General features: G+C 41.8%; 1 long non-coding RNA gene and 2 pseudogenes across 1 annotated transcript in view; all 3 read left to right on the top strand.

Annotated features, from left to right (window-relative positions):
- The window catches only part of LOC116067814, a 33,299-nt pseudogene extending 19,917 nt beyond the window's left edge, over positions 1-13,382 (top strand).
- A 77-nt stretch (positions 13,383-13,459) lies between these two features.
- Positions 13,460-15,473, top strand: LOC116067813 (annotated as a pseudogene).
- Positions 15,474-16,899: 1,426 nt separating this feature from the next.
- The window catches only part of LOC116069376, a 35,686-nt gene continuing 28,300 nt past the window's right edge, over positions 16,900-24,285 (top strand). Inside the window, exon 1 of the long non-coding RNA XR_004110000.1 lies at positions 16,900-16,916. This is a non-coding gene — a long non-coding RNA (uncharacterized LOC116069376). The remainder of the gene's footprint in view (positions 16,917-24,285) is intronic.

Raw genomic sequence — 24,285 nt, 5'->3', positions numbered from 1 at the left:
TTTGAGACAGGGTTTCTCTGTGTAGTCTTGGCTGTCCTGGAACTCACTCTGTAGACCAGGCTGGCCTAGAATTCATAAATCCACCTGCCTCTGCTCCCAAGTACTGGGATTAAAGGCGTGCACCACCACTGCCCGGCTCCGGCAGACTTCTTAAGGACTGTAAAATGAAAACATTTCTTCACTCAGCAAATAGTGTCACCCGAACACACTGAGGTGTGTCACTTGTCCAATAGTCAGATAAATACGTGTTCTTTGAGGAAATAATGTAAGAAACAACTTCACCATCTACTTTATTAGACCAAAGCCTTAGATGACAACAAATCTCTTTACGTCCTTCTAGGGTGTCCTAAACTGTGTTTGCTTTAGAGGAATGAGAGGGCGAAGAACAGGCCCTCACCTAACATCTGAATTAGACCTGCCAGCAGTGGCTTCCTTAGGAAGTGAAATTTAAGATTTCACTACAAGAGTTAGAGTTTCCACCTTTCTCCCAGCCTCCCTGCCCGCCCTGAGTTAGTTCATAACAAATGTAATAATGCTGGCCGTGGCTTTCCACCGCCCTAGTATAAACGTGCTGAATGATCCACGCTTTAAATGTTTTAAAGGGTTTTACTTGTAGTTGGGGCCAGTGAGGTGGCTTGGCCGTAACGTTAAGGGCATTTGCTGTCAAGCTGGATGACCTGAATTCAATCCCGGCAACCCCCGGGATTATGGGAGATAAGATCTGACTCCTACAAGTGGTGCTCTGACCTCTACGTGTGTATGTGTGCCTTCCTGGGTTCATGCACTCCACCCTTGTGCAGAAACCCAAAAGGTCAAAAGAGATCTTCAGAAGTCCAAAACTGGAGTTAATGGGGTTACATGCAGGCTGCCATTCTATGTTGGTTTTGGGAATCAAATCCAGGTCCTCTACAGGAGCAGTAAGTGCTCTTGAGTGTTGAGTCATCTCTCAGCCCCTAATCAAGATGTTTGGTTTGGTTTGGTTTGGTTTGGTTTGATTTGGTTTGGTTTGGTTTGGTTTGGTTTGGTTTGGTTTGGTTTTCTAATTTTTGGTATTTATTTTAAATTATTTGGTCTGTAGCCCACCGTATCTGATTGTGAGTCAGGTAGCATTTATGTTGTTTTGCAAGAGAGAACTCTGGGGATTTATTTTAGCTATTAGCTTGCTCTTCATATGAAAAAACAATAAATAGCCTAATGGAAAATAAGAAAAGAAAAAGATTGGAACAAAATAAGTGAGGGAAAAATACAAACAGGCAGCTTGTAAGAGTGAATGCTCAAGGCATGGTTCCCAGCACTCAGGGCAGCTAACACCTCCCTGTAACACTACTTCCAGTGGATCCAAAGACTTCTCCTGGCCTCTGTGGCCACAGCATTCCTGTATACATACAACCAAAACACCCATCCACATAAAATAGAAATAAATAAATATTTTTAAAAAAATAAAAAGAAGCAAAATGTATTTTCTTTACCTCCGACAGACCCTAAAACACAAAGGACAACAGAAATGCAGGGCTATTTGTCAAGCTCCTGTTCACCACACACATCCTGTTAGATAGAGATGAAAAGGCCTGTCTGTATAGAACTTTTCTTCAGATAGGTAATTTACACTGTAATATACCATCAATATATAGAAGATAGATGATGATAATAGAGAGGTGATAGATAGATAGATAGATAGATAGATAGATAGATAGATAGATAGATAGATAGATAGAGAACAAACATAAATTAGATACAGGATAGCAAGCTGTCACATAGTAACCAAGTTATAGGAAAGCATAAGTGCATAAAGGGAGATGGCAGAGGTGAGAACTTTGTGGAAAGCCAGAAAGTGTCAAATGAGCAGAGACTGAAAAAGTAGAAGGCACTGACCTCAGATATCCATATGCATATACAAAGCCTCAGAGTGAGAGCTCACTGCTCTTGCTGCATCAGAGGCCAGTGTGGTGGGGATTTAGATTGGCACTCAAAAAAAGGATGTTCATTTTCATAGAGGTGAGCACAAGGGGCTGGAGAGATGGCTCAGTGGTTAAATATATGTACTGTTCTTATAGAGGTCCTGAGTTCAGTTCCCAGTCCATAATTTACAAAGCTTACAATTCCAGCTCCAGTGGATCTGATGCTTCCACTGGTACCTGCACTCCTACGTACATACCCCTTCCTATACACACACACACACAGACAGGCACAGACACATACACACACACACACACACACACACACACAGACACATACACAGACAGACACACACACATAGACACGCACACACACACACACACACACAGGCACAGACAGACACACACACACCCACAGACACACACACAGACAGGTACAGACACACACACACACACACAGACACACACACAGACAGACAGACACACACACACACACACACACGATTGAATATATGTTTAGTCCTTTCTTGAGGTAGGCCTGAGAAAGAAAAGTCAAAAATTAACAAGGACAACTTTGCAGCTGTGATAAGAACCTTGGGCTAAGGGAAGGAAGTGTTGGAGCACTTGAATCAGAATGCTGGAGAGTTGGCTAAATGTCATGGCAATGCAGTGCACAGTGACTCATGTCTAAGGGTGAGGCAAGAAGGTCATGTGGTCAAGGATAGACCAGGTTACACAGTGAGACCAGAAAGGGAAGGGGAGAGGGGAGGGGAGGAGGCAGGCAGGGGGAGAGCAGATCAGAGCAAACCAAATGGTTTGAATAGAACTGGGACCAGTAAGCAGGAGAGAGTAGGGTAGCGAGCAGGGGGAGGGGGGAAGGAACGGGGGTTTGGTTTGGTTTTTTTTGGTTTTTTGGTTTTTTTAATTTTATTTTATTTTTTTTTTCAGAGGGTAAACTGGGAATGGAGATATCATATGACATGTAAATAAAGAAAATATCTAATAAAAAAAAAACTAGGAATCAGAGCAGCGTGTTAACCCTTCAACTGCCTTGCCAGGAGCTTGGATTATATATCATGCCTTTAAAGATGAGACAGTGGTGTCCAATAGAAACATGTACATCTGGTGCACCATGACTGCTCTATTAGAGTATGTCTTAGTATCATAGTAGATACTTGGTGCTGTCTTGCATTATGTTAATTTTGGTATAAGTCGAATCCCAAACCCAACCTAAATATTGCTCTCACAGATAAAATAAAGTATGGTGAACTTTATAACCTCCTGACAATTCGATTTTGTTATTGTTTTGGTGGTGGTAGTAGTGGTGGCGGTGGCAGTGGCGGTGGTGGTGGCAGTAGAGGTGGTGGTAGTTGTTGTTCGTGTAGTTCTTGCTATCTTGGAACTCACTATGAAAACCAAGCTGGCCTCAAACTCACAGAGGCAGATGTCTCTGTCAACCAGGTACTGGAATAAAAGGTGTCGCCACCATGCCCTACCCTCATGACAATTTAAAATAATTCATTCAACAAATATTATGAACAATTCTAACTATGTATTAGAATTTCTTTTTCAAAGTCTAAGAGTTGGCTATAATTTAGTTAGTAAAATGTTTGCCGAGCATGAATAAAGCCCTGAGTTCCATCCCTGAACTGCATAAAACTGAGCTTGGTGGCACACACCTGTAATCCTAACACCTAGACCCCGAACCTGTAACCCCAGTGCCTGTAACCCCAACACCTGTAACCCCGAACCTGTAACCCCAGTACCTGTAACCCCAGGACCTGTAACCCCAGCACCTGTAACCCTGAACCTGCAACCCCAACACCTGTAACCCCGAACCTGTAACCCCAACATCTGTAACCCTAGCACCTGTAACCCAGCACCTGTAACCCCAGTACCTGTAACCCAAACACCTGTAACCGCAGTACCTGTAACCCCAAAACCTGTAACCCTAGCACCTGTAACCTAGCACCTGTAACCCCAGAACCTGTAACCCCAGTACCTGTAACCCCAACACCTGTAACACCAGTACCTGTAACCACAGCATCTGTAACCCCAGCATCTGTAACCCCAGAACCTGTAACATCAGCACCTATAACCCTAGCACCTGTAACCCCAGCACCTGTAACCCTAGCACCTGTAACCCCAGCACCTGTAACCCCAGGACCTGTAAGCCCAGCACCTGTAACCCTAGCACCTGTAACCCCAGCACCTGTAACCCCGAACCTGTAACCCCGAAACTGTAACCCCGAACCTGTAACCCCAGGACCTGTAACCCCAGCACCTGTAACATCACCACCTGTGACCCTAGCACTTGTAACCCCAGCAGCTGTAACCCTAGCACCTGTAACATCAGCACCTGTAACCCTAGCACTTGTAACCCCAGCAGCTGTAACATCAGCACCTGTAACCCTAGCATCTGTAATCCCAGGTAAAATCAGGAGGGTCAGAAGTTATCCTTGGATAACAATGAACTTATGGTCATCCTGCGCTACATGAGATCCTGAAGTATTGTTGTTGTTAGTGGTAGTGGTAGTTTTGGGTTGGTTTTTTGTTAGTATTGTTTTATTTTGTTTTCTTTTTTGAGACAGGGTTTCTCTGTGTGGCCCTGTCTGTCATGGAATTTGTTCTGTAGACAAGACTGGCCTCAAACTCAGAGATCCACTTGCCCTTGCCTCTTGTTTTTAAAGTTCTAGATAGTAATTCACAGTAGAAGGGAAATTTTTGTGAAAGAATGCATACATATAAACAGCATATAAAATAGCTAGGAAGAGAAAAGTCATCACATCTTTGGATAACAATACCCAGACAGAGAGAAGAGAGAAAGACAAGAGCACAATGCTACTTCGGTTCTCTGTGAAGGCAGCACCATCTAGTGGTCAATGCTAGCTTGACTTTTTAAAGATATTTCTTTAACTTTGAAATGGTGTGATTTTAGCTTCAGTGTATCTGGTTTTACGTGGAGGTCCTTGATCCACTTGGACTTGAGCTTTGTACAAGGAGATAAGAATGAATAGATTTGCATTCTTCTACATGCTAACCGCCAGTTGAGCTAGTACCATTTGTTGAAAATGCTGTCTTTCTTCCACTGGATGGTTTTAGCTCCTTTGTCAAAGATCAAGTGACCATAGGTGTGTGGGTTCATTTCTGGGTCTTCAGTTCTATTCCATTGATCTTCCTGCCTGTCCTGGTACCAATACCATGCAGTTTTTATCACAATTGCTCTGTAGTACAGCTTAAGGTCCGGGATTGTGATTCTACCAGAGGTTCTTTTATTGTTGAGAATAGTTTTGGTTATCCTGGGTTGTTTGTTATTCCAGATGAATTTGCAAATTGTTCTTTCTAACTCTATGAAGAATTGGTTTGGAATTTTGATGCAAATTGCATTGAATCTGTAGACTGCTTTCAGCAAGATGGGTATTTTTATTATATTAATCCTGCCAATCCATGAGTATGGGAGATCTTTCCATCTTCTGATATCTAAAACCAGATATACTGAAGCTAATAGAAAAGAAAGTAGGAAAAGAAAAAAAGAAAGAAAGTAGGGAAAATTCTCGAGCACATGGGCACAGGGAGAAATTTCCTGAACAGAACACTAATGGCTTGTGCTGAAAGATCAAGAATCAACAAATGGAACCTCAGAAAATTGCAAAGTTTCTATAAAGCAAAGGACACTGTCAATAGGACAAAACGGCAACCAACAGAGTGGGAAAAGATCTTTACCAACCCTATATCTGATAGAGGGCTAATATCCAATACATACAAAGAACTCAAGAAGTTAGACTCTAGAGAAACAAATAACCCTATTAAAAATGGGGTACAGAGCTAAACAAAGAATTCTCAACTGAGGAATACTGAATGGCTGAGAAGCACCTAAAGAAATGTTCAACATCTTTAGTCATCAGGGAAATGCAAATCAAAACAACCCTGAGATTCCACCTCATACCAGTCAGAATGGCTAGGATAAAAAACTCAGGTGACAGCAGATGCTGGAGAGGTTGTAGAGAAAGAGGAACACTCCTTCATTGCTGGTGGGATTACAAGCTGGTACAACCACTTTGGAAATCAGTTTGGTGGTTCCTCTGGAAATTGGACATAGTACTACCTGAGGACCCAGCTGTAACTACTCCTGGGCATATACCTAGAAGGCTGCTCCAACATGTAATAAGGGCACATGCTACACTATACTCATAGAAGCCTTATTTATAATAGCCAAAAGCTGGAAAGAACCCAGATGTCCCTCTACAGAAGAATGGATACAGAAAATGTGGTACATTTACACAATGGAATACTACTCAGCTATTAAAAACAACGGATTCATGAAATTCTTAGACAGATGGATGGAACTCAAAAATATCATCTTGAGTGAGGTAACCCAATCACAAAAGAACACACATGATATGCACTCTCTGATAAGTGGATATTAGCCCAGAAGATCAGAATACCCAAGATACAATTCACAAACCACAAGAAACTCAAGAAGAAGGAAAACCAAAGTGTGGATACTTTGTTCCTTCTTAAAAGGGGGAGCAAAATACCCATGGAAGGAGTTTCAGAGACAAAGTGTAGAGGAGAGACTGAAGGAAGGACAATCCAGAGACTGCCCCACCTGGGGATCCTTCCCATATACAGTCACCAAACCCAGACACTATTGTGGATGTCAGCAAGCGCTGACTGACAGAAGCCTGATAATAGGCATCTCCTGAGAGGCTCTGCCAGTGCCTGACTAATACAGAAGTAGAGGCTCACAGCCATCCATTGGACTGAGTACAGGGTCCCCAATGAAGGAGCTAGAGAAAGGACACAAGGAGCTGAAGGGGTTTGCAGCCCCATAGGAGGAACCAACCAGTACCCCCAGAGCTCCCAGGGTCTAAACCACCAACCAAAGAGTACACATGGAGGGACCCATGGCTCCAGCAGCATATGTAGCAGAGGATTACCTTGTGGGACATCAATGAGAGGAGAGGCCCTTGGTCTCATGGATGCTTGATGCCCCAGTGTAAGGGAATGCCAGGACAGGGAAGTGGGAGTGGGTGGGTTAGTGAGCAGGGAGAGGGGGGATGGGAAGAGAGGTTTTCGGAGGGGATAAAGTTTGCAATGTAAATAAAGAAAACATCTAATAAAAAAAGAAAAGAAAAAATGGTGTGATTTTCACAACTATTTAAAATACAGAGCTGTTGAGTCTTGTCCCAATGGATACATCTACAATACAACTCCTGTACCTAAGGCTCAGGGATCAATGGGGAAGAGGAGCAAGGAAGATTGGAAGAGTCAGAGGATCAGGGAATCTGCTATGAGACTATACCCCCTAGGAATGTCAGATACTACAGCTCAACAACATGGCTGCACATACATGACCTGAAAAAAGATGACAGCATTAGGCATGCCAAAGCGGCATGAAAGCCCACAAGGCATGAAAGCTCACAAGGCCTCAACTCTACACAAAGAACTACAGACAACTAAGGAATGCTGGGAGTGAGAGGGACTTCCGCAGGAAAGAGCACAGCAGCTGGTTGTCAATATAGAATGGTCATCCCTGAAGACAATGTGTGCAAGTAACATGACACATGCTGAACAGCGTAAAAATTAAGGAACAAGAGCCCATGAGTTTAAAAGAGATCAACGGTGCAGGACATGGGAGGGTTTGGAAGGAGGACAGGGAAGGTGAAATGATCTAATTATAATCTCCAAAACAAATTTTGAATATGTTAAAGAATACGAGTGATGTGATTGTCAATATTTAATATTGCAATAAAGGCAAAGAGCCACAACAGTTGGGCTGAGGGTGGGGTAACTAAAGTACAGCAATTAAAAGAACATTCCATCGGCATAGCAGCCCAAGAGAATAATAAGAACCTGTCTCAAAGCACATAGAACTAACCAAAGATTTTTAAAAAAACATATGTAACTTCATAACTATGTAAAGCATTCATGGCATAGGATAATCTCCACCATATAGAAAATGGAAATTTTAAATATAGAAAATATGGGTTATAACATCTCTACTGTGCTTTTTTTAAGATATACTGTTAGATTACATGCATAGAATCTCTATGGACAGGTACCCCGGCCAAGAACACTGGCTCTCTGCAGTGAGAATAGCTGTACAGCCTTTAAAATAGGAATGAGAACAAGAAACCTTTCTCCTGTGAAGTTTTCTAAATTTTAGCTTTATTATTATAAAGTAAATATTTTACATTTTTGCTGGGGCAATGTAGGTGCAGAGCATGTGGGAGTGACCAACCAATATTTGGTTTAACTTGAAACCTACCCAGAGAGCGAGCCCATTCATTGCCTGCACTGTTGGAAGGGTACAGACTGGATATTGCATAGTCCAGAGACCTAGGATAGAACAAAGCATGACAGAGACAGGAGGAAAAGGTCAATGAAATGTTTCCTACTGATATTCTGTATACTCATAGATCAGTGCCTGGTCCAATCGTCATCAGAGAGGTTTCCTCTAGCAACAGATGGGAGCAAGTGCAGAGACCCACAGCCAGACATTATGGGGAGAGAAAGTCTAAATAGGAGCTCTCCATCATCAGATGCCTCCCCTCACAGATCAGGGGAACTCAGGAGCAAAGGTGAATGAAGAAATGATTGCAGGAGTCAGAGAAGATGGATAACACCAGGAGAACATTTCCCACCACATCGACGAAGCAGGGCTAACATGGGCTCACACAGACTGAAACAAGTCCAAGACCAGCATGGATCTGTACCAGGTCATCTGTGCATGTCATGGCTGTTAGCTTGATGGGTTTTGTGGAACTCCTAACAGTAGGAGTGGGTACGTCTTCCACTTCTTTGTCCACTCTTGAGACACTTCCTCCTATTGGGTTGCCTTATCCAGCCTCATACTGTGTTACTGTATCCTGTGGTGCCCTGTTTGGCATTCCTTTCTTGGGAGCCTGCTCCTTTCTAAAGAGAACGTGAATCTGGAGAAGAGAGGAGACGAGTGGGAGCTAGGAGGAGTGGAGAGAGGGAGAACTGTGGTTGGGATGTATTCTACAAAGAGAAGAATCTATTTCCAAGTTGTAAAGGTTTTATATTTTATGTGCATATGTTTTGTCCTGACTGTATGTACATGCTTGGTGCTGTGGAGATGAGATGAGGGTGTCGGATACTTTGGAACAGGAGTTACAGGTGACTGTGAGCCACCTTGCAAGTTGGGAACCCAATTGAATTCTCTGCAAGAGCAGCAAGTGCTCTTAACCACTGATAAATTCTCTAGTCCCCAAGGGATTTGTTTATTCTTTTCTGTGTATGTATGCACATCACATGTGCCTAATGCTGTGGAGAGCAGAAAAGGATGTTGGATCCCCTAGAACTGGAGTTATGTGGGTACTAGGTCTCACCCAGAACCTCTGCAGGAGCAATAAGTGCTCTTAACTGCTGAGTTGTCTCTGCAGCCCTGAAGTAAAAAGCTCTAAAAAAATGTAAAAACTGAGGGAATTTTCCTCCGTGCTGCTTTCAGAGCCTAGTGTTATGCGTTTCCTATTCTTTGGATGTTGTATCTGACCACAGGTTAAAGTGGGCCTTTTCTTGAAATAAAACTCGGAAAGACAGAGAATATGATTATTTCTGGCCTAGAAACTATCTCAAATACCCTAGGACAAGCCAAGCAGAAAGTTCTCTACTGTAAAAAAAAAACAGCAGCAACAAAAAATATCCGAACACTGACCCACTCTGCAACCTCACTTGAGTCTAAGGCCTTGGGACTCCTGGTTCCCCAGCTGAATTCCAATGGTGTCTCATCCAAAGAGAGGACTTACCACTTAGACATGCATGAGACATAGAAAAAGAAGCTGAGATCACAGGCTGTACAACAAGATCATTAGTCCAAACATCCATCATACAGTGACTAGTGAAATAGCATACCTGACTGTCATCAAACCCTAAATACGACACAGAGATGCTTCAGTGGATGGCAATGTCCATGCGAAGACTAGAAGTTGTGTTGAAAAGACAACCAACAGAAATAATGATCAAAATGTTTTAAGTAAGGTTGTACTTTTGGGGGCTTTGTTTGTTTGTTGAATGGTTGGTTGGTTTGTTTGAGACAAGGTTTCCCTGTGTTGTCCTGGCTGTTCAGGAACTCACTTTGTAGACCAGGCTAGCCTTGAACTCACAGAGATCCATCACACTGTGAGTGCTGGGATTAAAGGCATACACCACCACACCCACTGTATGTTCTATTTTCTTCATTTGATCATTTTTGGTCAAATACTCTACCATACGGAGGGTGACTTTGAACTCATGATCTTTTTGCCTCCACCTCCCAAGTGCTGGGATCACAGGTGTGCACCACTCAGTCTGGTTTATGCAATGCTGGGGATTGGAGCCAGGGCTTTGTGCACATCAGGCAAGGATTCTACCTACTATGCTGTGGGCCCCAACTCCTCTAATGTTCCCTTCACCCCATGGCTTTCAACAGCTTTCACAGTAACTTGACACTTAACCAAATCTGTGAAAGACATAAAGCCATGAGTGGTGCCATTTACAATGTGAGATGGATACAGGGACCCAACATGGAGGAAAAACTAATGAAAATCAACTGGAGGAAAGAAGTGAGGAATTTATTTTCAAATTAAGCTATCGTTCCTGGCAAAGGACAGAGAGGCCTGGGTTACTTGCAGCAGGAATTTAAAAGATCGGCAATGTTTTAATTTCCTTAGTTAAATTTCCTGTTGCTATGATTTAAAAAAAAAAAAATACCCTGACCAAAAGCAGCTCACTCTGACTCTCAGGTAAAGGGTGCACTTCATTATCACTAAGTAGCCCTGGAGGCAGGAGCTGGGGGAGCTTTCCATTTGCATCTCAGTCAGGAAGCAGAGATCAATGAACTCAGCCAGCTTCCCCCTCTTTATGCAAACTAAGACCTGAGTCCACAGAATGTGGCTGCCTGCTTTCAGGGTAGACCTTCCTCCTCAATTAGCCTAGATGATCTTCTCAGTTAACCCCAAGATTTGTCTCCTAGGTGATTTCAGATCCTAGGATGTTGGCCATATTAACCATCATAATAAGTCACTGTGTAAGTGAATTAAACATTGAAATATATTTTGAAACTAAATTATACAATATATAGTAGTAAAATTATATTTTATGTTTCCTGATTAAGGAAAGAGTCACCCTCTAGGGTAAAGAGGAAACATTAAGACTTGCTAATGGCACTCTCCAGCTTTCCTGTGTGCTAAGCATAGGCCCTGTAGATCCCGCAGATCCTTCTAGACGCTGTACTTTCTCAGTAGACACTGAGCATTCTAGAACACCTTAGCATATTCTTACCAGACTAGAAGACTTTTCAATTATAAGAGTCAGAGATTTTTCCAGGTGTGACGACTCATGAATTCTAGCCCAACCTTCAGGAGATGGAGGCAGGAAGATCAGGAGTGCTAGGTCATACTCCGCTGTGGTAGGAGTTCAGTGCTGGAGTGGTATGAAGTCTTGTCTCAAAAAGCACAGTTTTTGAATGCTTTGATTTTATGACAAACACAAGTAAGAATGCTGTACCTGGCATCTGGACAGCACAACTACTCTATGGTGGAAAATGTGGTAAAGTGTATGTGCCTCAAAGCTTGAAAATAAGCCATTGTTAGCAAATTTGCTTGAAGTGGATACTACGGCTTCGGGAACAACACTCAATATTTCACCCTTAGGATGGAGTTGACAGTAGGTTTTTTATACTCCTTCTGTTCCTAATTCACTGAGGGTTTTTGTCATAGAAGTACATTGAGAGGCTAAACATAAGACTCTCATATAACCATACAATATCCTGACCGATAGGAGCTATGAAAGGCCTTGAAGAGTCCCAGTCTCAGCTGGCAGGAATGACTTTTTCAGACAGAGGAATGTTCCTGGTGTGAGGGGGTGAGAGGTTGACATACTCCAGATTTTACCAAGTAGAGAGCTTTCTGAACTCACACCATTATATATTCAGAGTGTGTGGAGATTGTTGTTTACTTATTTCTCCCCACAAAGAGGTTTTTTTTTTTCCCTCAAGATAGGTTCTCATAGATCCCATATTGCACAGACTAGCCTCAAACTCAATACAGAGCCAAGGATGAATGACACTGAACTGTTTTTAATAGAAGAAAGAGTTTACTTTGGCATTACGCTCCATGGGGATATGAATCCATGACAGCAGAGTAGAGACATGGTGGCTAAGGCAGAAAATTAAGATAACATATCTTCAAACTGAAAACTTGAAATAGAGAGACTGAACTGAGAAAGGCCCGTGGCTTTAAAGCCTACTCCCATCTGATGATGACTACATGCCAACATGTATGGAAATCTGTGATAACAGCAGAAACTGGCCTTGATGTGGGGGAGGGAACAAATCTGGGAGCTTGAAGAATGGGGTGGATCTTGACAGAGTAAGCAAGGAAAGGTGTGGTGAATAGAATTAAAACACAAAGGGCTAGAGAGATGGCTTATAAAATATAAGATTATATAAATTACCCACACATATAAACACACACACACACATACACACACACGTGCGCAAGTGAGCACACATACACATATATGTATGTATATATGTGTATATGTATATATGTGATTTATTAAAATGACTTACAGGGTGTGGTCCAGCTATGGCAACAATGGCTACCTATAAACAGAAGATCAAAGAATCCAGTAGTTTTCCAGACCATGAGGCTGGATGTCTCATTGATCTTCAGTATATGCCAGAATCCTGAAGTAGCAGGCTCTAATGCCAGTGAAATGGACTTGCTAGTGAGGATGAGAGCAAATAGGCTACCATCAGAAAGTGTGGCCCAGATTAAGGGTGTGTATGTCCACCTGAAAAGATCTGGATTAAAAGCGTATTTTTCGCACCAAAGATCCAGATTACAAGTGGGTCTTCCTATTTCAAAGGGTTTAATTAAGAAAAATAATCCCTCAGAGGTGTGACCAGCCATGTAAGTTTTAATTAATTACATATGTAATCAAGTTGAAAACCAACAATAGTCATCACACTGTCCATGAATTAAACCGACAGAAGTCCAAACAACAAGGTGTACACAAAGCAAGTAGTATTTGAGAATTAAAAGCCAAAGCTGACCAAATAATGCCATAGCAGAAGTACACAGGGCCACCAAGCACTTCGAGTTGAAGGGGAAGTTGTAAACCTCTACCATGTGTGTTTATAGAGAACGAATCTTGTGAAGATGCCATATCCCAAAATGAGCTCCTACTGAGCCAAGTGAATAGTACAACTGACTGTATTCTTATATAGTAGTGATGATTAAATTGCAGAAGGCATATAGGGGTCTGCTTCTCCAGAGCTCAGGATCAGTTAGCAACTAGCCTTCTTGCCAAAGGAGTAACTCTGACAATGAGTCTCAAGGGAAATTCCTCAGAAGTTTCCCTTACCTCTTCTCCAACCTCGCTTGACTCTCTATTGTTGGCTTAACTCCAAGATGTGGAAGACACACAATAGAATCTTTTGAAATTTCTAAAACTCTAATTAAAATTCTTGTACAGTAAAAGAAAGGAAGGAAGATTTAAAAAGTCATACTTTTAAGGGTTAAGGGTGCAGCTTGCTACTAGAGCATGCATTGAACATGTGGAAAACCCTTGGCTTGCACCCAGCATCAGATCAAATTTTCTGTTTCTCTGGAATGTGTAGAGACAGAGCCCTCTAGCGCCTAGAAGTGTGTCCCAGAAGAGAATGAGTGGTTAATGGTGTTTCACTTCCCAACTTGTCTAGACACACCAAGGGTATTTGGCCAAGACTTGGTTAAAGAGGGAAAGCCTTTGATTCTACCAATATGACTGTAACAGTCACGTGAAGGGCTCTAGCAGGATTAAGCATGGCAAACATGGTACCAACAGCTTTTTCCCTTTACCCTTCTCTCTTCTTTCCTAACAGTAGATTACATTCCTAAAGCTAGGCCCCAAGCCAGGTCCCTCATTTGGCCACTGATTGACTCCTGAGACAAAGCATAAAAGTCCAATAATCAAAAGTCATCACTTGCCTAATATATCCAATCAGGACTTTCCAACTCACCCATGCACAGACTCTCCCTTTTTTCTCTTTAACAACCAACTTCTCTTGGGTTACTTACCTTAGCTCTCAGTTGTCGGGAACAGAAGCTGGGACCCAGTGTCACCCTCACCTTCTAACCCTAAGCTATCATACATGAGTACATCTCTATCCACACTGACCAGGCCAGTGTACAGATCAGCAAGGCCTGCTAGGAGCTCTATTGCCTGGAACATGGCATCCAACCTGATGACCAGACACCAAGTGACAAGACCACTGTGGGAGGAGATGACTCCTTCAACACTTTCTTCAGTGAGACAGGAGCTGCCAAGCATGTGCCCTGGACAGTGTTTATAGACCTGGAACCCATAGTTATTAATGAACACTGGTATCTACTGTCAGCTCTTTAACCCTGAACAGCTCATTACAAGCAAGGATGGTGCTGCCAATAACTATGCCCATGGCCACTACACAACTGACAAGGAGATCATTGATCTTGTCTTGGGCAGAATTTGCAAGGTGGCTAACCAGTAGACCAGTCTTTAGGGCTTCCTGGTTTTCCACATCTTTGGCTCTGGGTTCACCTCCCTGCTGATGCAGTGGCTCTCTGTTGATGATGGAAAAAAGTCCAAGCTGGAGTTCTCCATTTACCTAGCCCCCAAGGTTTCCACTGCTAAGGTTGAACCATACAGTTCCATCTTTACCACCCACATCACTCTGGAGCACTCTGATTGTGCCTTCATGGTAAACAGTAAGGCCATCTATGACATCTGTCATAGAAACCTCAACATAGAGCACCCAACCTACACTAAGCTTAACCTAACCACCTTGTTAGCCAGATTGTGTCTTCCATCACTGCTTTCCCCAGACTTGATGGGTCCATGAGTGTTGATCTGACAGGATTTCAGACCAACCTGGTGCCCTACCCTATCATCCACTTCCCTGTGGCCACTTACGCCCCTGTCATCTCTGTTGAGAAAAGCCTACCATGAGCAAGCTTTCTGTAGCAGAGATCACCAATGCCTGACTTTGAGTCAGCCAACCAGATGATAAAATGGTAAATAGATGTCTTACTGCCTGTTGTATCATGGTGATGTGGTTCCCAAAGATGTCAATGCTGCTATTGCTACCATCAAGACCAAGTGCAACATCCAGCTTGTGGACTGGTGCCCCACTGGCTTCAAGGTTACATTAATTACCAGCCTCCCATTGTGGAACCTAGTGATGACCTAGCCAAGGTCCAGAGAGCTGTATGTATGCTGAGCAACACCACAGCCATTGCTGAAGCCTGGTCTCACCGAGATCACAAGTATGCCAAGTGTGCCTTTGTGCACTGGTATGTGGGTGAGGGCATAGAGGAGGGGGAGTTCTCTGAGGCTGCCCTAGAGAAGATTTATGAGGAGGATGCTGTGGATTCTGTTGAAAGTGAGGGTGAGGAAGAAGGTGAGGAACACTGGTCTACCCATGAGCCCCTGTATCATGTCAAACTTAGAACATCTGCTCTAGCATTAGCTGCAGGCATTGATTCTTCTTTGCCATTTCCATGTCTTTTTCATGTGTACCTGTATGTTTTCCATGATGTCTTAAAGTAAAAGCTTTAAGAAAAGTCAGGAAAAAAAAAACAACTCCTGCAAAAAGCAAACAAACAAAACACCTGCTTGGTGTCTGGATGCATCCTGTACTGACACTGAGGGGCCAACCCAACCCTAACCCCTTCAGTCAACCTTCAGACTGATTGAGGTCGCATAGAGCACACTCCTACCAAGGCTGGGTGTGGCAGCCTGTGCTTCACAACCCAAGCCCTGTTGCTTTTATTCCAACTGTTTTGGGTGCCATCAAGGTAGTCCCAGTGAGTATTTAACTTGAGGTCCTATCTACACTTTCTGAAACTCTTTTTTCTTTTAAATTGTGTGTGTGTGTGTGTGTGTGTGTGTGTGTGTGTGCGCGCGCGCGCATATACATGTGGAGGGTCAACTTGCAGGTGTTAGCTCTCCCCTCCTGCCTTGGAGGTCGAAGGGATTGAACTCGGGTCATCAGGCTTGCCTGAAAGTGCCTTTACCTACAGAGCCAACTCACAGACAATCTTTATTTATCTTCAGTTTATTAAGTTTAGCTTGGTGTTCCTGTGTGGCATCAGCAACTCTCCTCATCATATTAATAATTTGTTTCATAAGATCTGGCTGGTCTTTCACAGGACTTTTACCTTCCTTTCTTCCTCCCTTCCTTCCTCATTTAGGCTTTCCCCACATTTTCACTCATTTATATACTTATGTATATACTGTATATACACTACAAGTTAAGATCTACATATGAAAAAGATACGCAATTTTTTTTGCCTTCCTGAGTTTGGATCACCTAAATTAATATAATACTTACCAGATCCATCCAAATACTTTTCATAGCCTGCAGATTCCACTAATAGAAAATAAATAAGAAGAATGGACAGTCAGGGAGCTCCTCACGGTGAGGTAATCACAGAAAGCACTGAAAACGTTCTGGAGAAAACAAAAGCCAAACTCAGCAAGCAGCAACGAAGTTTGAAAGTTGCCTGTTTCCTAAATTCTAATCATTCCGGCTGGGCTGTGTACTTAAAGTAAATGAATCGACCACAGGCACATACGTCATGCCTATAAGCCCCCGTGCGCTCCTGCCCATGGGTAGTGTTTGCTCGCTCTGGGTCGTATATATTAGTGGTGTTTGCAGATAGGTGTGTGATAGAAAGAGCAAACATCTGAATGTTCACACCACTTCCTGGTTCCTTGTCGATTCTTCACAAGGAAATGACTTTTTAATTTATTTATTCTTTGCCTTGAGAGTACAGATTCACCTTGAAGGAGTCTTGCTTCAAAGCCAGCGAGATTAGTGAGCTTAGGACAATGAACGAGTACCGTGAAGTCAGCATTTGCAGGACCTGGAAGAGAGCAAAAGAGAATGCTTACTAACTGCTCAGCCTAGTCCCGACCCAACGCACGGAAGACTGTCTAACCAGCCTCTCGGGCTCTTTCCTGGCTCCTCTCAGGACAGGAATGTTTCTGGTAAGTGTTTACAAGATTCCAGTATTTTCTTTGCCTCGGAATGAAACTTTTTTTTTTTATTCATTCATACTGACTATTAAGATGTTTCCCTTCTCCATATAAAAGAGCCTACAGCTTATGCCTTCCTGGATATTTTCCTCCTGAATATTCTATCTGTAAAAGAAATATGGCTCATGAAGGAGGACAGTGCACACTTTGTTAGAAATGCCTCCTGAGAGAGCGTTCCTTCTCCTTTGCTAAGTTTCTCTTGCTTTTCCTGATTTTTCTTCCCCCTAAGTTAGAAAATATGTATTTTTATTTAATTCATGAGCAGTTAGGCAAACTAAATTGAACCACAAATCTTCACTCGGTGCTTGTATTTTCTTACTGTGGAAAATACGGTACTATAGAACAAGAAACAATTAGACAGAAAAATACGAGTAATATAGATAAACAAGGCCCTTCTTATTTTACTATTACAATTAAAAGCAGATAAGTGGTAGCATTTCCTCTTGAATATGTCTGTTACCTTTTATAACAAATAGCTGGTAAACATTTTTTTTCCTCCATATTCAACCTAGAAATTTTAGGGAAGATGCAAAGGTATGCACACGTCTCCAAGCTTAGAGTCGACATATTCAATTTGTACACTATGTGGTAAGTGTGGAAATTTTGTTTGCATCAGGACAGAGTGGAAAAAAATATATTTTTAACATTTTAAAAGGCCCTTTGGGAAGCAATACTTTAGTGAATATGTATGTGTATGTGTATGTGTGTGTGTGTATATGTGTGTGTGTGTATGTATACACTGATAATGTTATTTTTTGCTATCTAGAAGTTTAGCCTAGGGTCCGTTATTTAGGCCTTCAGTAGCAATGCCTTTGTGTTCCCAATATTTTGTTTTGAAAATTATTTAAGCATGGAGAAAAATGAGATGACTGCACCAAGATTGTCATTAGCATGCTGCTGGGTTAGCTGCCTCGCTTGCTGTTTCCATCCATCCACGTATACATCTACTGCTTTATCTTCAATATTTCTATGATGTATTATAAAGTTAACGACCTTGGTGAACTGAAGTATAAATATTTACGAACATATATCACTAGAGTTCATCACATTGCCTTTCTCCTGGGATGAAAGTTCATACCTACTGATGTTAGAAAGGAGACATGGTGAGGGTGTCTGGAAGGAGTTTCTGGAAGGAGAGAGGTCTAATCAAAATATCTATAAAATTCTCAAAGAAGAAACTGTTAAAAGACCCTTCAAAAAATTCATGACTAGCCAGGCAGAGTGGTATACACCTTTAATCCCAACACTCAGGAGGCCAAGATCAGTAGTTCGTGACGAGTCTGAGGCCAACCTGGTGTATATAGTAATGCCCTGCCACTCCAAAAGCAACTCATGTCCATTTTAATGCGCAAACACTTAATGTAGCAATTGGTGTTTTGGCCGATGTAATAAAAGCTCATGTCAAGATATAGAATATCACTCTCACTCTGTATCTAGAAAGTTCTTCATTCTCCTATCTAGTCAGTCATGACTCATTCCCCAATGGCAAACACTGCTTTCTTCAATACATTGTACACACACATGGTGTTTTAGACTTATGTTGTATCTGTATTTATTTCTTTTTTATTGTTGAATGGCACTGCATTGTGTGAATACATGACAGTCTGTGAATTTTCTGGCTGATAGATGTCTAAGTCTAATTCAGTTTTGGCTATTATGAATAAGCTTCTTATGAATCGATGAAATGAATGCATATGAACCTATATATTTCTCTAGATGTGCTTTCAGCCTCTTGTGCAAATATATAGGAATAGAATTGCTACCCTCTAAGGTAACTGTCATTTTGATCATACAAGATACTTTGCATAATTTTAACACCCTCAAAAACATTGTTTGCAGCTAAGCACAGTAGCACACATCTTTAATCAGGCAGTGAGATTCAGACCACCCAGGGCTACATAGTTAGGCCCTAAATAATAACAATAATAATAATAACAATAACTAGTAATTGGAGTTCATGGCACAGTATAAGTAAAATACTCTCATCACTAAAACTATTACAAAAAATTAAACAAACAATTTTGTCTCAGAAGCTACAGGTAACAAACAGAATGGTTTAATGAATTTCTCTCCTCCATGTAATTCCATCATTAAGCCCATTGTTACCATAAAACAATTATTTGCAATCTACTTTTGAACTTTAGCAGGGCTTACTTATCACATCAATTTACAAAGCTAGTCAAGACGTGGATGCCCTTTGGAATTTAGCAATCCAGTCTTAATACACTGATATGCACCCTAAGAGGAGTCATGGGTAATTCCCATACCTGTGTAATTTGTAGCTACAAGGCTTGAGTCAGTACAGACTCTGTCACCCAGCACTGCAGACTACAGGAGGTTAGCTGCACATCAAACTCTAGACTCAATTTAATAAGGTGTTATTCCTTTGCTTTGGCTCTGTCCCCCAACCACCACCCCATACCACCATTTCCAGGGTTTTCAAAAGTAGCGTCTTCAGAAGGAACAAAAATACACCCCTCCTTCAGACCCTGTACCGCTCCCAACAGTTGAAGAGTTGGACACAGGTCAGGAAGTCATGAGATGAGAGTCTCAAAGTACTCCGGAGACAGAGAAGCAAGTAGAACTCTGTGACTTTGAAGCCAGATAGGTCTACACAGAAAATTACTAGCCAGCCAGGTCTATACAGTGAGACTTTGGCTCAAAGGAAAAAAAAAGTTTAGGGCACTCCAACATCAACGTGGCCTCTGGGATCCAGGTCTAACATCCTAAATAAACAGTGTTTCTGAGTCAGGTGTGGTCCTGCACTCCGCCTGTCTTTAACAGCTGTCTGATTCAAGTAAGATGACTGAATGAATGCCCAATTTCATCGAAATGACTAAGCACACACATTCAACAACCCTAAAAGAGAGCCAGGCCCAGTAGTCCACACTCAGAATCCTAGCACTCCAGACAGAGGCTTTCTGTGAGTTTAAAGCCAGCCTGCCTCAAAACAAACAAATGAAAAAGTGCCCAGGAGGTAGAAACAGGAGGATCAGAAGTCCAAGATCATTTTATATACAAGTCCACGTCATTTTATAGGATAAAAAGCATTTCTTCATGTGTGGCACACAATTCACCTCAATTCTAACAGACTACAGAGCACAGGAGTTGCTAGACTCTGGAAAGATATGATTCTGCACTGCCAAAAGAATTAAGGACTTTGAGGGTTGGAGAAGTGGCTCAGTGGCTAAGAGTACTCACTGTTCTTCCAAATGTCCTGAGTTCAGTTCCCTACATCCGCAGTTCACAATTGTCTGATACCATCTTCTAGTATGCAGGTATATATGCAAACAATATAAATATTGATACTATATAATGTGTATGATATCAATAATATGATGTATTATATATTACTAACATTATATATTATTTATATATTAAATATTTTTTAAATGACCACCCTGAAAAGCTTGCAAAAGGGCAATTCTACAGGTCCCTGCTTTCCTGCTCAAGACTGAGCTCAAATGACTCTAAGTTAAAAAGACCATGGAGATCAATTATTTTTCAGTCACAGAAGAATTCTAATGATTTCACTTAAAGTGTGACTGGCACCTAGAGTAAAAGGGGGCTTTAAAAAAAAAAGCAACGTTACTCTTCCCAGCATGAACCTGAGTTCATGGGCATACACCTAGGGAAGAAAGTCATAAAGATCTAGGAATGCACACCTCGGGGAACTGGGAGCTGCTAATGCTGCTTTCCACAGCATAAATGTACACTGCCTGAAGGCTTTTATGAGAACAGCCAATGAGATGCACAAACACTTGCCTGATTTTTAATCTTTCAAGTTTTTTTTTTTTTTGCCAAGATTCTCCAACAATTATTTCATCTCATATAGCTACAAAAAAATTGAAAAGGCAGATTTAAAAAACAACAACAACAACAACAGAAAACAAAACTATAGCAATGTTGGAACTGACATTAAACTGAAAATCAGCCGAGTATGGTAGCACAAGCCTTGAATCCAATTACTCAGGGTCGCTCAATTCTAGGCCAGCCAGAGCTACATATGGAGACTCTGTCTCAAAAAAAATTATTAATAAATAAATAAACTGAAAAGTCAGTATGTTCTGTAAAGGTTTTGCCAAGCAACATGGCACAGGCCTGGAATCCCAGCACTTAAGAGGCAGAGGCAGGAGGATGGCAAGTTCTAGACAGGCCTACATGAGAGAGACAGAGAGACATGCATGTAAATTATGCCTCAAATCAGCACGTGGAAGGCTGAAGCAGAAATGGATGTGTGTGTGTGTGTGTGTGTGTGTGTGTGTGTGTGTGTGTGTGTATCTCTGTGCACACACAAATGCATGTGTGTGTCTGTGTCTCCATGGGTACCATAGAGTCTAGAAGAGGGAATTGGGTCCCCTGTTGGGTCCTTATGCCCACAGATCTCCAGAAAATCAAGAATGGCCAGACTGACAGTGTGTCTCAGGCCAACCTGGTATGCAGTATGAGATCCTGTCTCAGTAATTAATAATAGTAATGATAATAATAATAACAATGATAATAAATATTTGGAATAAAAACACAATATGTACACAGGTGAGAATACTTTTTTTTTCTTGCTTTATTTTTGAGACAGGGTCTCACAATGTAGCCCTGGCTAGCCTGGAACTCAGTATATAGACCAGGCTAGTCTCGAACTCATAGAAATCATTCTGCCTGTCTCTCAAGTGTAGGACTAAAAGTATGTACCACCAAACCCAGCCTGTCACTTTTTAAATGACCATGTAGGGGGCTGGAGAGATGACCCAGTACTTGTTGCTCTTGCAAAGAACCTGAATTCAGTTTCTAGCACAACTCCCTATGATTCTAACTCCAGGAGATCTAACTCCCTCTACTGGCCTCCTAGGACACTCACAGTCACGTGCACATATGGACAGATGCACACACATACACATAAAATAAAATGTATCTTTAAAATCAAGTAAGCTGGGCTGGAGAGATGGCTCAGTGGTTAAGAGCAGTGACTGCTTGCTCTTCCAGAGGACCTGAGTTCAATTCCCAGGAACCACATGGTGGCTTACAACCATCTGTAATGAGATCTGATCCCCTCTACTGGTGTGTCTGAAGTGGTATACTCACATACAAAAAATAAATAAATAAATCTTTTTAAAAATGTAATTAAAAAAAAACTTCCAAACCTAAAATCAAGTAAGTAGAGCTGAAGGTGACTCAGTGATTAAAAACACCTGTTGCTCTTGTAGAAGACCTACTTTGGTTTTAGAACTCCTGTCAGGTGACTCACAATAGCTCTAGGGGACTGTGGGGGTCCCAGCAGGCATCAATGTAAGCAGTGATCTGAAAAGAGATAAGAATGAAAACCGAGTACTGATTGACTTTGTCACCCTGGATCAAACCAGGGAGTCTAATGCCAAGTGGTTTATTCCCCATGTATTTAAGCCCAGTATAAGTGGGGTATGGGGGAATCCCTGGTGTAAAACAATTGCTGGTGCATAAGAAATCCAATTACATTGAAACTCAACTCAGAAGACATGCCATTTCTTCCAAGAAGATGGGTTCTTGACATATGCTACCTGTACAGGCTAAGGGCCTTAGTGTCTGGTCTTATCTCAGTCATACTGTACAGTATAATAGCCTCTGGCTATAAGAATCATCCAGATGACTAGGTATCTCAGGTCCCAGTTGTAGGAGCTTGCTACGGCCTGGCCCAACAGATAACACGGATGCCAGGCTAGTAATCACCTCCACTTCTCAGTTTTCAGGATGGAAGAACAGAGTTTTCATCTTTCTCACTGGAAAGACAAGCCTGGGTGCTTAACATTCCTGATTTCTCTGGAGATCTGTGGGCACAAGAACCTGCGTGCTACGCTCCCAACAGAGGACCCAATTCCCTCATCTAGACTATGTGGTACCCATGGAGACACAGACACACACATACATGCGGGTGTGCATGGAAACACACACACTAATTAATTAATTAATCAATCAATCAATTAATTAATCATGTAGACTAAATGTGATGGCACACTTATGGTCCCAACACTCAGAAGACAGAGGCCAAAAAATCAGGAATATTAGTTCATTCTTGGTTTGGTTTTATAGTAGGTGAAGGCAAAAGATGCTTGCTCATTAAACATGTGTGTGTACATGTATAGAAAAACACCAAGCAGTTCCCCTTAAATATGTATGATTTTTATATGCAATTATACTTCAATAGAGCCAGAAAGAATCTTGTAGGCAGTATAAATCTCAAAAACAAACAAACAAAAAATGTTCTATAGCTATGGGATAATAAGAGAATAATATAGAAAGATCTTACATGGGTAGTATAGGAAATTATTTCAGCCTGGGAATATGAAATTAAGTGGATATAAAAACTCTGGGTGATGGTGACATATGCCTTTAATCCCAACACTTAGGAGGCAGCGGGGAAGAGTCAGATCTCTGACTTTGAGACCAGCCAGGTCTACAGAGCAAGTGCCAAGACAGCCAAGGCTATGTAGAGAAATTCTGTCTCATAAATAAATAAATAAATAAATAAATAAGTAAGTAAATAAATGATTCTAGGGATTGGAGAGTTGGCTTGGCACTTAAAAGAACATATTGTTCTTATAGAGGGCTCAAGTTTGATTCCCATAACTCATACAGGTAACTCCTGGGGGATCCGACACTCTGGCTTTAACCAGCAGCTGTACATACCCACACACAGACATTCACCAATATACAAACATCATAGTTATCATTCGTATTGCTATGATAAAGCACCATGACCACAAACAACTCAGGAAGGGAAGGGTTTATTTCGCTTCCACACCTACATCACAGTTCCACCACAAAGGAAGTCCGGTAGAAACCAAAGCAAAGGCCATTCAGGACTGCTGTTTACTGGCTGGCTTCCCTTGGCTTGCTCAGCAGCTTTTCTTATACAGCCAAAGTCCACCTGCCCAGGGATGGCACTGCCTATGGTAGGTTAGCACCTTCTTCATTAATTAGCAATAAGGAAATGTCCTCTGGTCATGGTACCCACACTATCTCCAGTGCCAGGAGAATTTCTAAGTTCAAGGCCAACCAGATCTATACAGTGAAACCCTGCTCACCAACACCCCCCCCCCCAAAAAAAAAACAGAAAGAAAAAAAGAAAAGAAAGAAAAAGAAAATACCATTATAGACATGCCCACAGGCTAACCTAACGAAGATAATTCCACAATAGTTAATATTCTCATCTTCCTAGATGTGTCAAGTTAACAACAAAACTAACCAAGACACAGCAATTTCAGTTCCGAGGGAGCTGATGCTGTCTTAATTAGGATTACTATTGCTATGATGAAACACCATGATCAAAAGCAGCTGGGGGGGGGGCGGT

Source organism: Mastomys coucha, unplaced genomic scaffold (assembly GCF_008632895.1).
Source record: "Mastomys coucha isolate ucsf_1 unplaced genomic scaffold, UCSF_Mcou_1 pScaffold22, whole genome shotgun sequence".
NCBI lineage: Eukaryota > Metazoa > Chordata > Mammalia > Rodentia > Muridae > Mastomys > Mastomys coucha.
The sequence above is the reverse complement of the archived record's forward strand: the minus strand, read 5'-3'. Positions and strand labels throughout refer to the sequence as shown.